Consider the following 12,847-nt stretch of genomic DNA (forward strand, 5'->3'; position numbering starts at 1 on the left):
GGTTTATTCGTTTCTAATCATTAAGTCTGTCCATTATAAATATGAATAATAATATATAATATAGTTATTATGTAATAGAATAATAGTTGTATAATTGTTTCCATTGATTGACTACTTATGTTATTTTTGGAACACTGTCGAACCAACTTTGCCATAGTTGTTAGATACAGTGAAACCAAAATATTCAATATTATTTTACAATATTATTTAAATATTGAAATTTGATGGAGGGAAATATTTAAATGTGACAAACATACAAAAAAGATAGGAGAAACACTTTTTCCACACAACTGTACATAATTTTGATACTGTATATGTTTACAGAGCAGCTAGTGTAGATGTTGTCCCCCCCTCAAAAAAAACGTTGTTAAACTGTTTTTATTCATTTTTGGGTGGTAAAAAAAAACAATTTAATGTTGATTGATTTTTTTTATTATTTTCTTTTGTAAAAACAGAACTACAAATATTTCCTTGTGTTTACATAAATGTGTAACACGTTCAATAAATTATTTTCATGCCATTCTTGTTCATAAAGAAATTCCATTCTTGATTTTCTACATTTAGATAAAAATGAAAGTTGTTGTTTTTTTAAAATATTTTTCTTTTCTATTTTAAACACTATTGATTAGCTTTCCGTAAGTATTATTCATTTTTAAATGTACAGCAAAACATAAAAGTAATAGAACAGTCCAAAAAATAATGACATATATTTGATACATAGTTTTGTTTCTTTATAGCAATTTTACTGTATATACAGTAGTGCCCTATTTCCTATATTGCTTATCATCAAGGTCTTGAACGTCTCCACAGCGTCCACACGCACGCCAGCTCTCACGCGCACGCCACGCAACCAGCATGTCGAGAGAGAAAGCCTGGCTGTGATTGGCCCATAGTCTCTGGTTCCACATCAGCCGACAGATGGCTCCATGTCGCGGGGACGAGGGGGAGGAGGCGGAGGAGGGGAGGTGCGGAATCGTCCCAGTTTTGGTTGCCTTTCTGCCATGGCTCTACGGCGCCAGCCAATCGGAGAGTGAAGAGGGCGTGACACACAAGGGGGGTGTGCCCTATCAGCGAGCAGGGAGACGAAGCAGACGCATTGTGCTCAGCTGGAAGCCAAGCCCTCGTAACATTGAACAGCTAGAACTGGATATGTTGCACAAAGTCAACGATGACTACGTTACAACTACGTTCTTCCAAGCCACAATTAGCATTTCAGATATGTACGTCATTTTTTCTGGGACAAATGAAGTCACTTTTCCCAGTACGTGTATGAGATCAATATCGACAATTCAACTGCAAATATCGGATATGTGGAAGACAAATAGAGCAACGTTCACTTATTGCGGAATCAGTGCATCATGGATTTTCCTTTTTTTTGTTATCTAGTGGAGTGACTCATCATACACCTCTTACAGTTAACTTTACTGGCTATATGATTGAATGTGGAAGTAACGACGAACATAAGGTCATTGGGCTCTTATTCTGAACAGGAGTGATGTTCTGAAATGTGCATATAAACCCCTCTGGCACGCTCCATTCAAAAGTTTTCTTTCATCTTTCTTTCTTTTTGATAGTGTTGCAGTCTGCTCAAAGTTTGGTTAAATATTTAATCATTTGTATCCTGGAGTTTCAAAAGTGGTGTACTAAAATTTCATCCACCAAAATATTTCTGCCAAAAATGGCGCAAATCTGCATTTTCGGCTTCAGACCGAAAGACTTCTGTCACCCGAATAAAACGTCTGAAAGAGCTCTTTGTTGTGACGGAAGCCACAACGCTTGTGTACACCATATAGTAAAAATAAATAATTGGAAGTATTCACATCGAGCAATCACAGATCCTTTTTACTTCCTGGTGTTCAGCTACAAAGGGGAATGCTATGGTAAAGTAGCTAGGGCTGTATGATATTTGGAAAAATGTGATATGGGTACTAAATAATGGGATAGCAATATTAGTGTAATGTTTAACAAGCCCATGCAAACTATCTTTCGATTATTTAATGAACTATATATTTTTCAAGCATGCTGCATTTATTCTCCCATATTTCAACTGTGTTGTTCATTTTAGGCACAAGTTCTTTTTTGTTTGTGCCCGTTGTACCCAATTAGAAATGTGTTTGTGGACAGAGGCCAATGCACATTTAAGGTCACATTTGATTGGTCATGTGCGGAACAAAACATACGATACCATATGCAGTGGCTGAAATGTTTAACACGTTTTATGTCATTAAATATATTTTCAAAGGTCCTATTGACCTAAAACTTGCATCACATGTTGGGGACAACCCAATTAATCCATGCGTACAAAGAAAGAAAGAAACAAATAAGACCAGAAATTAAGTTGTGTGTAAAAATCTGAAATAACCAAGGGAAAAAGTATTGAACACATGCAGAAAGGGCGTTGCAAAAAGGCATTGAAAGCCAAGACAACACCTAAAAGTTATCAATAAACAAACAGTAAACCAGCCCCTTGTCTGTGCATGATTCAGTCCTAATCCAGTCCAAAAATATCTCATTGCCAAGGTGTGAGTCAAGGCACATGTCATTAGGTGTAAGAGTTGTCTCAAGACCACTGCAAACTATCCAACCATCCATTTTCTGATCCGCTTGTACTCACAAGGGTCACGGGAGTGGTGGAGTCTATCCCAGGTGTCATTGGGCAGGAGGCAGGGTACACCTTGAACTGGTTCCCAGCCAATCCCATTGCAAACTAATTGCTGCAGAATATCACGATGGCATTGGTTACAGGAGCATATCCATCCATCCATGATGTACTGCTTTTCTGGGTCGGGTCGTGGGAGAAGTAGCTTCAGCAGGGATACCCAGACTTCCCTCTCCCCAACCACTTCTTCCAGTTCTTCCGGAGGGATCCCGAGGCATTCCCAAGCCAGCCGAGAGACATCTCTCCAGCGTGTCCTGGGTCTTCCTATGGGTCTCTTTCCGGTGGGACATGCCCGGAACACTTCACCAGGGAGGAGTCCAGGAGGCATCCAAATCAGATGCCCCAGCCACCTCATCTGGCTCCTCTCAATGCGAACGAGCAGTGGCTCGACACTGAGCCCCTCCCGGATGACTGAGCTTCTCACCCTATCTCTAACGAAGAGCATGGACACTCTGCGGAGGAAACTAATTTTGGCCGCTTATATCCAGGATCTTGTTCTTTCAGTCACAGCTCATGCCGATACGTGAGGGTAGGAACGTAGATCGACTGCTAAATTGAGAGTTTCGCCTTTTGACTTATCTCCCTCTTTACCAAAATTGACCAATACAAAGTCCAGATAAAGTACGATTCATAAACCCCTAAGATGACTGCAAAAGTTGGATCTTGGTTTCCCTTACCCGGACGTCACCGGAACCCCCATCTGGAGTGAGGCCTGGAGGTGGGGCGTGAAGGTGAATGCCTGGTGGCCGGGCCTGCACCCATGGGGCCTGGCCGGGCGCAGCCCGAAAGGGTCACGTGGGTTTCCCTTCCCATGGGCTCACCACCTGTGAGGTGGGCCATAGGGGTCTGTTGCAGTGTGAGATGGGCTGTGGCCAAAGGCGGGGACCTTGATGATCCAATCCCCGGCTACAGAAACTATTTCTAGAGACATGGAATGTCGCCTCTTTGGCACGAAGGAGCCCGAGTTGTTGCGTGAGGTCGAAAAGGTCTGACTAGATACAGTCGGACTTGCCTCTATGCACTGCTTGGGCTCTAGCACCACTCCTCTTGAGGGGTTGGATTCTGTTCCACTTTGGAGTTGCCCACGGGGAGAGACGCCGAGCAGGTGTGTATACATATTGCTCCCCGGCTTGGGGCCTATACGATGGAGTTTACCCCACTGGATGAGAGGGTAGACCTCCCTTCGCCTGCAGGTAGGGGGACGGGTATTGACTGTTGTTTGTGCTTATGCACCAAACAGCACTGCAGAGTAGCCACCCTTTTTGGAGTCCTTCGCGAGAGTGCTGGAGAGCGCCCACTCTGGCGACTGCATCATTCTGCTGGGGGACTTCAATGCCCACGTGGGCATTGACAATGAGACTTGATTGGGAAGAACGGCCCGCCCGATCAGAACTCGAGTGGTGTTCTGGACTTCTGTGCTCATCAAGGATTATCCATAACAAACACAATGTTCAGGGATGAGGCTGTTCACCTGGCACCAGGACACCCTAGGTCGCAGTTCGGGGATCGACTTTGTGGCCGCGTCATCGGACTTGCGACCGCATGTCTTGGACACTCAGGTGAAGAGAGGGGCGGAGCTGTCAACTGATCACCACCTGGTGGTGAGTTGGCTCCGATGGTGGGGGAAGATGCCAGTCCAACGTGGCAGTCCCAAACATATTGTGAGGGTCTGCTGGGAACAGCTGGCAAATTCCCCTGTCAAAAGGAATTTAAACTCACACCTCCGAAAGAACTTTGCTTACATCCCAGAGGAGGCGGGAGACATTGAGTCAGAGTGGACGAATGGTCCGCGCCTCCATTGTTGAGGCGGCCGACTGAAGCTGTGGCTGTAAGGTGGTCGGTGCCTGTCGTGGCAGCAACCCACGAACAAGTTGGTGCACACCAACAGTGAGGGATGCTGTCAAGCTGAAGAAGGAGTCCTATCGGGCATTCCTGGCCTGTGGGACTCCCGAGGCAGCTGATAGGCATCTCAGAATGTGGAAGCAGTTCACCGTCAACACTGTGTAAAGTAGGGACGGGGCACTGCTGACATCAACAAAGGATGTTGTGAGTCAGTGGGGAGAATACTTCGACAACCTCCTCAATTCCACCAACACGCCTTCCCACGCGGAAGCTGAGTCTGGGTGCTCTGAGGTGGGATTTTATATCTCTGGGGGTTGAGGTCACCGAGATGGTTAAAAAGCTCCTTGGTGACAGGGCCCTGGGGGTGGATGAGATTCGCCCAGAGTTCCTAAAGACTCTGGATGTTATGGGGCTGTCCTAGTTGACACGCCTCTGCAACATTGCGTGGACATTTGGGACAGTGCCTCTGGATTGGCAGACTGGGGTGGTTGTCCCGCTTTTCAAGAAGGGTGCCCGGGGGTTGTGTTCCAACTATACAGGGATCACAATCCCTGGTTAGGTCTACTCAGGGATACTAGAGAGGAGGGTCCATCGGTAAGTCGAGTCTCGGATTCAGGAGAAGCAATGTGGTTTTCGTCCTGGCCGTGGAACGGTGGAACAGCTCTACACCCTCGGCAGGATCTTCTAGGGTGCATGGGAGTTTGCCTAACCAGTCTACATGTGTTTCGTGAACTCGGATAAGGCATAGGACCATGTGCCTCGGGGAGTCCTGTGGGGGTTCTTCAAGAGTATGGGATACCGAACCCCCTGATACGAGCTGTTAGGTCCCTGTCTGACCGCTGTCAGAGTTTGGTCCGCATCGGCGGCAATAAGTCCGACTCATTTCCGGTGAGTGTTGGACTCCGCCAAGGTTGCTCTTTGTCACCGATTTTGTTCATAACTTTTATAGACAGAATTTCTAGATGCACCCGAGGCATAGAGGGTGTCCGATTTGGTGGCCTCAGCATCGCATCTCTTCTCTTTGCAGATGTGGTTCTGTTGGCTTCATCAAGCCGTGACCTCCAGCTCTCACTAGAGCAACTCGCAACCGAGTGTGAAGCGGCTGGGATGAGAATAAGCACTTCGAAATCTGAGATTATGGCCCTCAGTCGGAAAAAGGTGGCGTGCCCGCTCCAGGTCGAGGATGAGATCCTTCCCCAAGTTCAAGTATTTTAGGATCATATCCAAGCTTCCTGTGAGCACGGTTGGGGTCATAATATGTAAGTTGAAAGCCAATCATACAGTCAGAAATTTCCCTCAGGCAGGTACTCCCCATAAAATTTCAGGAAGAGGAGTGAAAAGAATAAGCAGAAGAGTTGGCCGAGAGCTAAGGCAGACCTGTGGAGATCTTGAAACATATCTGGAATTATCAGGTACTGCGATCAAAAGGAAAGCAGTCAGTAATGTACTCAACCCCCTTTAAGTTTGTTTGTTTGTTTGTTTGTTTATTTTTTGTCAGAGGCAACTCTTCAATTGCTTTGATGGGGAAGCGAGACTCTCTTTTGTCACACAAGAGTTTCTTTCCCTTGTGAATAGCAGCTCCGCTCGCTCGCGAGATGCACATCATGGCAGGTAATACTGTACATCCAACCATCCATTTTCTGAGTCGCTTATCCCCACAGGGTTCGCGGAAGTGCTGTAGCCTATCCCAGAATGAAAATTCAGCACTTAAATTAATCTCTTGGTGTCCACTCTGTCTTATTCAACGCACTCTATTCTATCCATCCAGCCTTCGAATATTTTTAAGTCCACCAGATGTCACAATATAGCCACACATAACACACTAACCTGCTGGGTCAACACAATTGGGCTGGGCAAGTGTGCCACACGCTTCACAGGCGTCATTCACCCATCACTTACCTGTCAGTCTCTTTGTCTGTGCCCATGTCATTGTCTATCTGTGGAATTCTTTGTTACCACTCATGTTTTGGTTCTAGTTTAAGGTTTGGTTCAGTGTTTCTTTGGTTGGTTTGCTTTTTCCCGTGTGCCTTGTATGCAATGTTTTAAAAATGAAATACTGTGCCATTTGTTGAGACACCTGGACTCCTGTCTTCCCTGCCTACTTCACTGGACTTGGGTCCTTCTCGCCTTTGGCTTGCCTTCCTCACGTTCACAAACCCCAACCGTGACTGTAAAAGTACTGATACTTGTGCAAAAAGCAACCCTGGTAAAAGTAAAAACATAGCAGCTACTCCCTCAGTTAAAATACAAATGTACACACTTGTACATGTTACAATAATTAAAAGTATTTTGACATTTTTCAAGTTCGTAAAATGGAGGAGTGTTTAACTTATAGTTCTGAGGTCCTGGGTTCAAATCCACCTTTACCTGTATAGACTTTACATGTGCCTTTCTGTGCCTGTGTGGGTTTTCTCTGGGTACTCTGCTTTCCTCCCACATTCCAAAAACATGCATGGCAGGTAAAGTGAGACGCTAAATCAGGAGTATCAAACGAATTTTTGTCAATGGCCACATTGTATTTATGGTTTCCCTTGGAGGGCCATTACAACTGTGAACCCATTTAAATACAGTATATGGTGACCTAATATTATTACGCACACACACTACAAATTGATGATTTGCTTTCGTGGGCCACATTAAATGATGAGGCAGGCCAGATGTGGGTTGAGTTTGAGCCTTGAGTTTGACACCTGTTCTTTAATTTGTCCGGAGGTATGGATGTGACGCATTGTTTGCTTATCCAGTATGTGTTCTGTGGTCGGCTGGCAGCCAGTTCAGGGCCTAACTGCCACTTGCCCACAGTTAGCTGTGATAGGCTCCAGTATAAATGTGTCTCTAGTGAGGATAAGTGGTGTAGAAAATGGATGGATAATAAAAAACATCCATCCATTATTCAAGGCACTTATCCTCACAACAGTCACGGGAGAGCCGGAGCCTATCCTTGCCAGGATCGGGGAAACGACAGGCTACACCCGGAACTGGTCAGCAGTCAGTCACAGGGGAGATATTGACACCATCCTTGAGCGGGAATCAATCCCACACTGACAACACCAGAGTCAGGCATGTGTACCACTACACCATCAGTGACTGCAGAATTTTTTTATACTCTCTATTTGAATGGCTTGCTTTCTCTGGGGACAACAGGTTATCCACCCATTTACTGTATCGCTGATGCTCACTAAACTCATGGGCATGCTGGAGCCTATCCCAGCTATCTTCAGGCATTAAAAATGGGTTCACACTGAACTGGTTGCTAACCAATCACAGGGCACATATAAACAATCAACCATTCACACTCACATTCTCACATTTCTTCTATCAACCTACCATGCAAGTTTATGGGAAGGAGGAGAAAAACAGAGTAGCCAGAGAAAACCCATGCACAGGAGAACATGAAAACGCCACACGGTATTTGAAACCCGGTCCTCAGAACCATGAGGTAGACATTCTAACCAGTTGTGCCACGAGGCCAAATAGTGCCAAGAACAGACAAAAATACAAACAGGAAGGGCAAAATGAAAAGATGATTAAGATTATTTGTACTATAAAAAGTAAGTTATATAGAAGACAGAATCCATCCATCAATCCATTTTGTTTTCCACATATTCAACACAAAATCAACGTTAGTAGAGTAGTAAAGTGCAGTTAAAAAAAAGGACAGGGACTTCTATACCTCCCAACTCGTGTTAACACATCTGTGTCAGAATTCGGAAGTCCTGAGTTCCAATCAGGCCTCTCTCTGTGGGGTTGGCACATTCTGAATTTGCCTGTGGGGGTTTTCTCCGGGCAATTATTCTCCAATTTTCCAATTATCCATCCATCCATCCATACATCCATCCAACCATTTTCTTAGCCACTTATCCTCAGAAGAGTCGTGGGAGTGCTGGAGCCTATCCCAGCTGACAACGGGCAGGAGGCGGGGTACACCCTGAACTGGTTGCCAGCCAATCACAGGGCGCATAGAGAGAGCCGCACACACAATCACAGCTAGGGGCAATTTAGAGTGTTCAATCAATGTTGCATGTTTTTGGGATGTGGGAGGAAACCGGAGTGCCTGGAGAAAACCCATGCAGGCACGGTGAGAACAGGCAAACTCCACACAGGCAGGTCCGGGATTGAACCCGGGACCTCATAACTGTCCATAACTTTCCAGCTGAGCCACTGTGCCGCCCCATTCCAATTATAATATTTCAATTAATTATACACTCCAAAATGTCTGTAGTTGGGAATAGTTGTTTGTCTATATTGCATGTGCCATGCAATTGGCTGGAAACCACTTCCATGTGTACTCTGAGATAAGTGGCAGGATGACGTGAGTGTGGATAAGCAGTGTGAAAAATGGATGAATGGATGGATGAATGATATGTAGTACATGATTTTTATCTGAAGACACCAGCTATAAAGAAAACAATATTTCAGCAACTTTAGCTTCAAATAATGTCATCAATCCAAGCTATGGTTGGTAGCACAGCATACACAGGAAGTCATCAATTCACAGATCCGAGCAGGGCACCTCAGCCACGCCTAATTAGATACTGTTGTTAAGCACCCCAAGCTACCAATCAAAATGGCGGACGCACTGCGACCAAAGCATCTTATGAGCGATTCATTAGAGCGAATTCCCGATCGTATTTCTGTTTCCTTTCTGCCCATGGTATCAGAAATATCGATAAGGAGTGTACAGGAAGGCCTTAATTACTTTCAACAGTGTTATCTTCATAATCTCAAGGTTTCCCAAACGGGAATGCCAGTTATAGTTTCCACAATGTGTTGGCCTTCCATGCGAAAGAATCCACTACCTAATGAAATAATGTTGCACATCGAATGCGATAAGATTTCTGATGCCTATTGGTCATGCAAAGCAGGGTATATTTGCATTTTTACACTACATAAACATGTCGATTCGAAGTGATATCTATGGTCATAGTGGATAATTAATTTACATAAATTATGGCATTATGCGTGTCCTCTAACGGTCTGAATGTACATACTGTACACGTAAATGTAGGCCCAAAATATTTGTATTCACATGATGTGTTTAATCATGGATAAGAACACTTGAATATTATTCTCAAGGCTTGTCATGCTGTTTCCTACTTGCAGACACAGCTATTGCGTTGTCCACAGGTTATTGACAGCTTATATGCAGAGATGTCAAACTCAAGGCCTGGGGGCCAGATTTGGCCCACTACCTTATATTATGTAGCCCACGAAGGCAAATCATGCGTGTTAACTTCCATTATTCTTGTTAAAATCTGTACCAGAATTTCAAATTTTCATACCATGAATGATAACGAGGTATTGCGGCCGCATCGCAGCCCTCTGAGGGAAACCATAACCACTATGTGGCCCGTGACAAAATGAGTTTGACACCCTTGGCCAACAGGATAGACCCTAAAGTAAACATGCACATAAATGCCAACATTATATATTTTACTGACGTTTTATATTTTACCGACATGTTCTCTTCATTTATTTCAGTCTGGGTGGAAAGTGCTCCCATATTATTGGTTTGATTAAAACTCTACAGGGGTACAAACTCCATTACTTTTCTCACATGCCGTGTAAGCAAAGCTGCAAGTCTCTGCTACAGCAGGAATAAACCCAGAGGGTCCAAAATTAAACCAGTTCGGGTGAGTGAAGTAGTTATAGCTCAACCAACAGAAAGGTGTTTTCTTCTTTGGACATAAATGGTAGGCCCTATTTTCAAATTATTTTTGCATGATCGATGTATTATGTCTATCACAGATGGAAACGCAGCTGGAAATAAACCATAGAAAAGCTGTGCATGGAGATAGAGGCAGTTGAGTCTCCATCGTGACGTTTTAACAGCCACATACAAAAACATACCGATAAGATTGCCAGCTTGCCTTTCAAGCTGCTTGCTGGGTTATGGAGTCTCAAGTACATAAAGACGTCTTTGGGGCATTTACTGCGGTCATGCCTATATACAACGCTGAAACACGTTCGTCGTTGCTATGTCCTGCTTTGTTATTGGTATTGAAAAAGCCTAGTGTCAGTTTGCTCAAGTGTGATTACAGGCAAATTCATGTACATGGCATCGAGATATATCAGAGTTTAAGAAATAGGAAAATACACATTTTATTAGATTACATACAGGTCCAAGTATATAAATCACATAATGAGAGATACCACATGGAAGTTAATACTCTATAATCTAATCTATTCACATTACACCAACTGAAATCTTTCAGTGTCATTTACCAGCGGTGCGGGGGCGGACCCAAATGCAGGACTCCAAGATGATGACATGATGTTCACTGGGCTTTATTATATTATATTTATTATTAACTAAAGCGGGGTGCCCCTGTGGCTTGGTTGTCGGCGCGGAGTGGGCGATAGTCTGCAGTGGCTTGGCTGTCTTGGTCGACGTGCAGCGGGAGGCGCCAGCCAGCACCCTGCTTTGGCGTCTCCTCTGGCCCCCACGCGGAGGGCCCGTATAGATGGCCAAACGGGTTCTGAAAAAAGGTTTAGAGAAGGCACACAGAGCCATGAAAGCGTGGGGCCGCGTAACAAATTCCTCAAGATTCATCACCGGGAGGGAAAGTTCAAGTTCATTGTCCGAGTCACAATCAGGCACTCGATCATATAATTTTAAGTCTTCCTCGTAATCTGAAAAATCTCGTTATTTTCCTTTCGCTTTGTCCCGTTAGGGGTCGCCACAGCGTGTCATCTTTTACCACCTTAGCCTATCTTCTGCATCTTCCTCTCTAACCCAACTGCCCCCATGTCTTCCCTCACCACATCCATAAACCTTCTCTTTCGTCTTCCTCTCGCTCTTTTGCCTGGCAGCTCCATCCTCAGCACCCTTCCACCAATATACTCACTCTCTCCCTTCTGGACATGTCCAAACCATCGAACTCTGCTCTCTCGAATCTTGTCTCCAAAACATCCAATTTTGGCTGTCCCTCTAATGAGCTAATTTCTAATTCTATCCAACCTGCTCACTCCGAGCGAGAACCTCAACATCTTCATTTCTGCTACCTCCAGTTCTGCTTCCTGTTGTTTCTTCAGTGCCAAAGTCTCTAACCCATACATCATGGTCAGCCTCACCGCTGTTTTATAAACTTTGCCCTACATCCTAGCAAAGACTCTTCTGTCACATAGAACACCAGACACCATCCGCCAGCTGTTCCAAGCTGCTTGGACCCATGTCTTCACTTCCTTACCACACCATTGCTCCGGATTGTTGACCCTAAATATTTGAAGTCCTCCACCCTCGCTATCTCTTCTCCCTGTAGCCTCACTCTTCCCCGTCCACCTCTCTCATTCACGCACATATATTCTGTTTTACTTCGGCTAATCTTCATTTCTTTCCTTTCCAGTGCTTTTCTCCATCTTTCTAATTGTTCCTCTGCATGCTCCCTGCTTTCACTGCACATCACAATATCATCTGCAAACATCACGGTCCAAGGGGATTCCAGTCTAACCTCATCTGTCAGCCTATCCATTACCACTGCAAACAGGAAGGGGCTCAGAGCTGATCCCTGATGCAGTCCCACCTTCACCTTAAATTTTACTGTCACACCTAAGGCACACATCACCATTGTTCTGCTGCCATCATACATGTCCTGTACTATTTTAACATACTTCTCTGCCACACCAGACTTCCGCATGCAGTACCACAGTTCTTCTCTTGGTACTCTGTCATAGGCTTTCTCTAGATCCACAAAGACACAATGTAGCTCCTTCTGAACTTCTCTGTACTTTTCCACTAGCATCCTCAAGGCAAATAATGCCTTTGTGGTACTCTTTCTCGGCATGAAACCATACTGTTGCTCGCAGATACTTACTTCTGTCCTGAGCCTAGCCTCCACTACTCTTTCCCATAACTTCATTGTGTGGCTCATCAACTTTATTCCTCTATAATTCCCACAGCTCCACAGCCATCTCTCCAAATTGCTTCCATACCTCCACTGGTATGTCATCAGGACCAACTGCCTTTCCATTTTTCATCCTTTGTAGTGCCTTTCTGACTTCCCCTTTACTAATCATTGCCACTTCCTGGTCCTTCACACTTCTTTTTCTACCTCCACCTTGTTTTGGACTCCATTTTTGGTATCTACCTGTTTTGGAATAAAGCCACTCTGAACATTATGCCGTTGCCTGGGAGTCCTACATTTGGGTCCACCCACTGGCCCTTGACACAATCACACATTTGAACAGATTTACATTGATTTCTGTACAAGCAAATTTGGCCCTTCTACCAGCTCTTATAACGGGAGTAACTGTACAGTACTGCAGCAAAATAGTAAGCAAATAAAATGTACTTTTTGTGACAGTGACATCTTGAAAGTAATCTCGGCCCTCTGCATATTCCACATA

This window comes from Syngnathoides biaculeatus, chromosome 4 (assembly GCF_019802595.1).
Source record: "Syngnathoides biaculeatus isolate LvHL_M chromosome 4, ASM1980259v1, whole genome shotgun sequence".
Taxonomy (NCBI): Eukaryota; Metazoa; Chordata; class Actinopteri; order Syngnathiformes; family Syngnathidae; genus Syngnathoides; species Syngnathoides biaculeatus.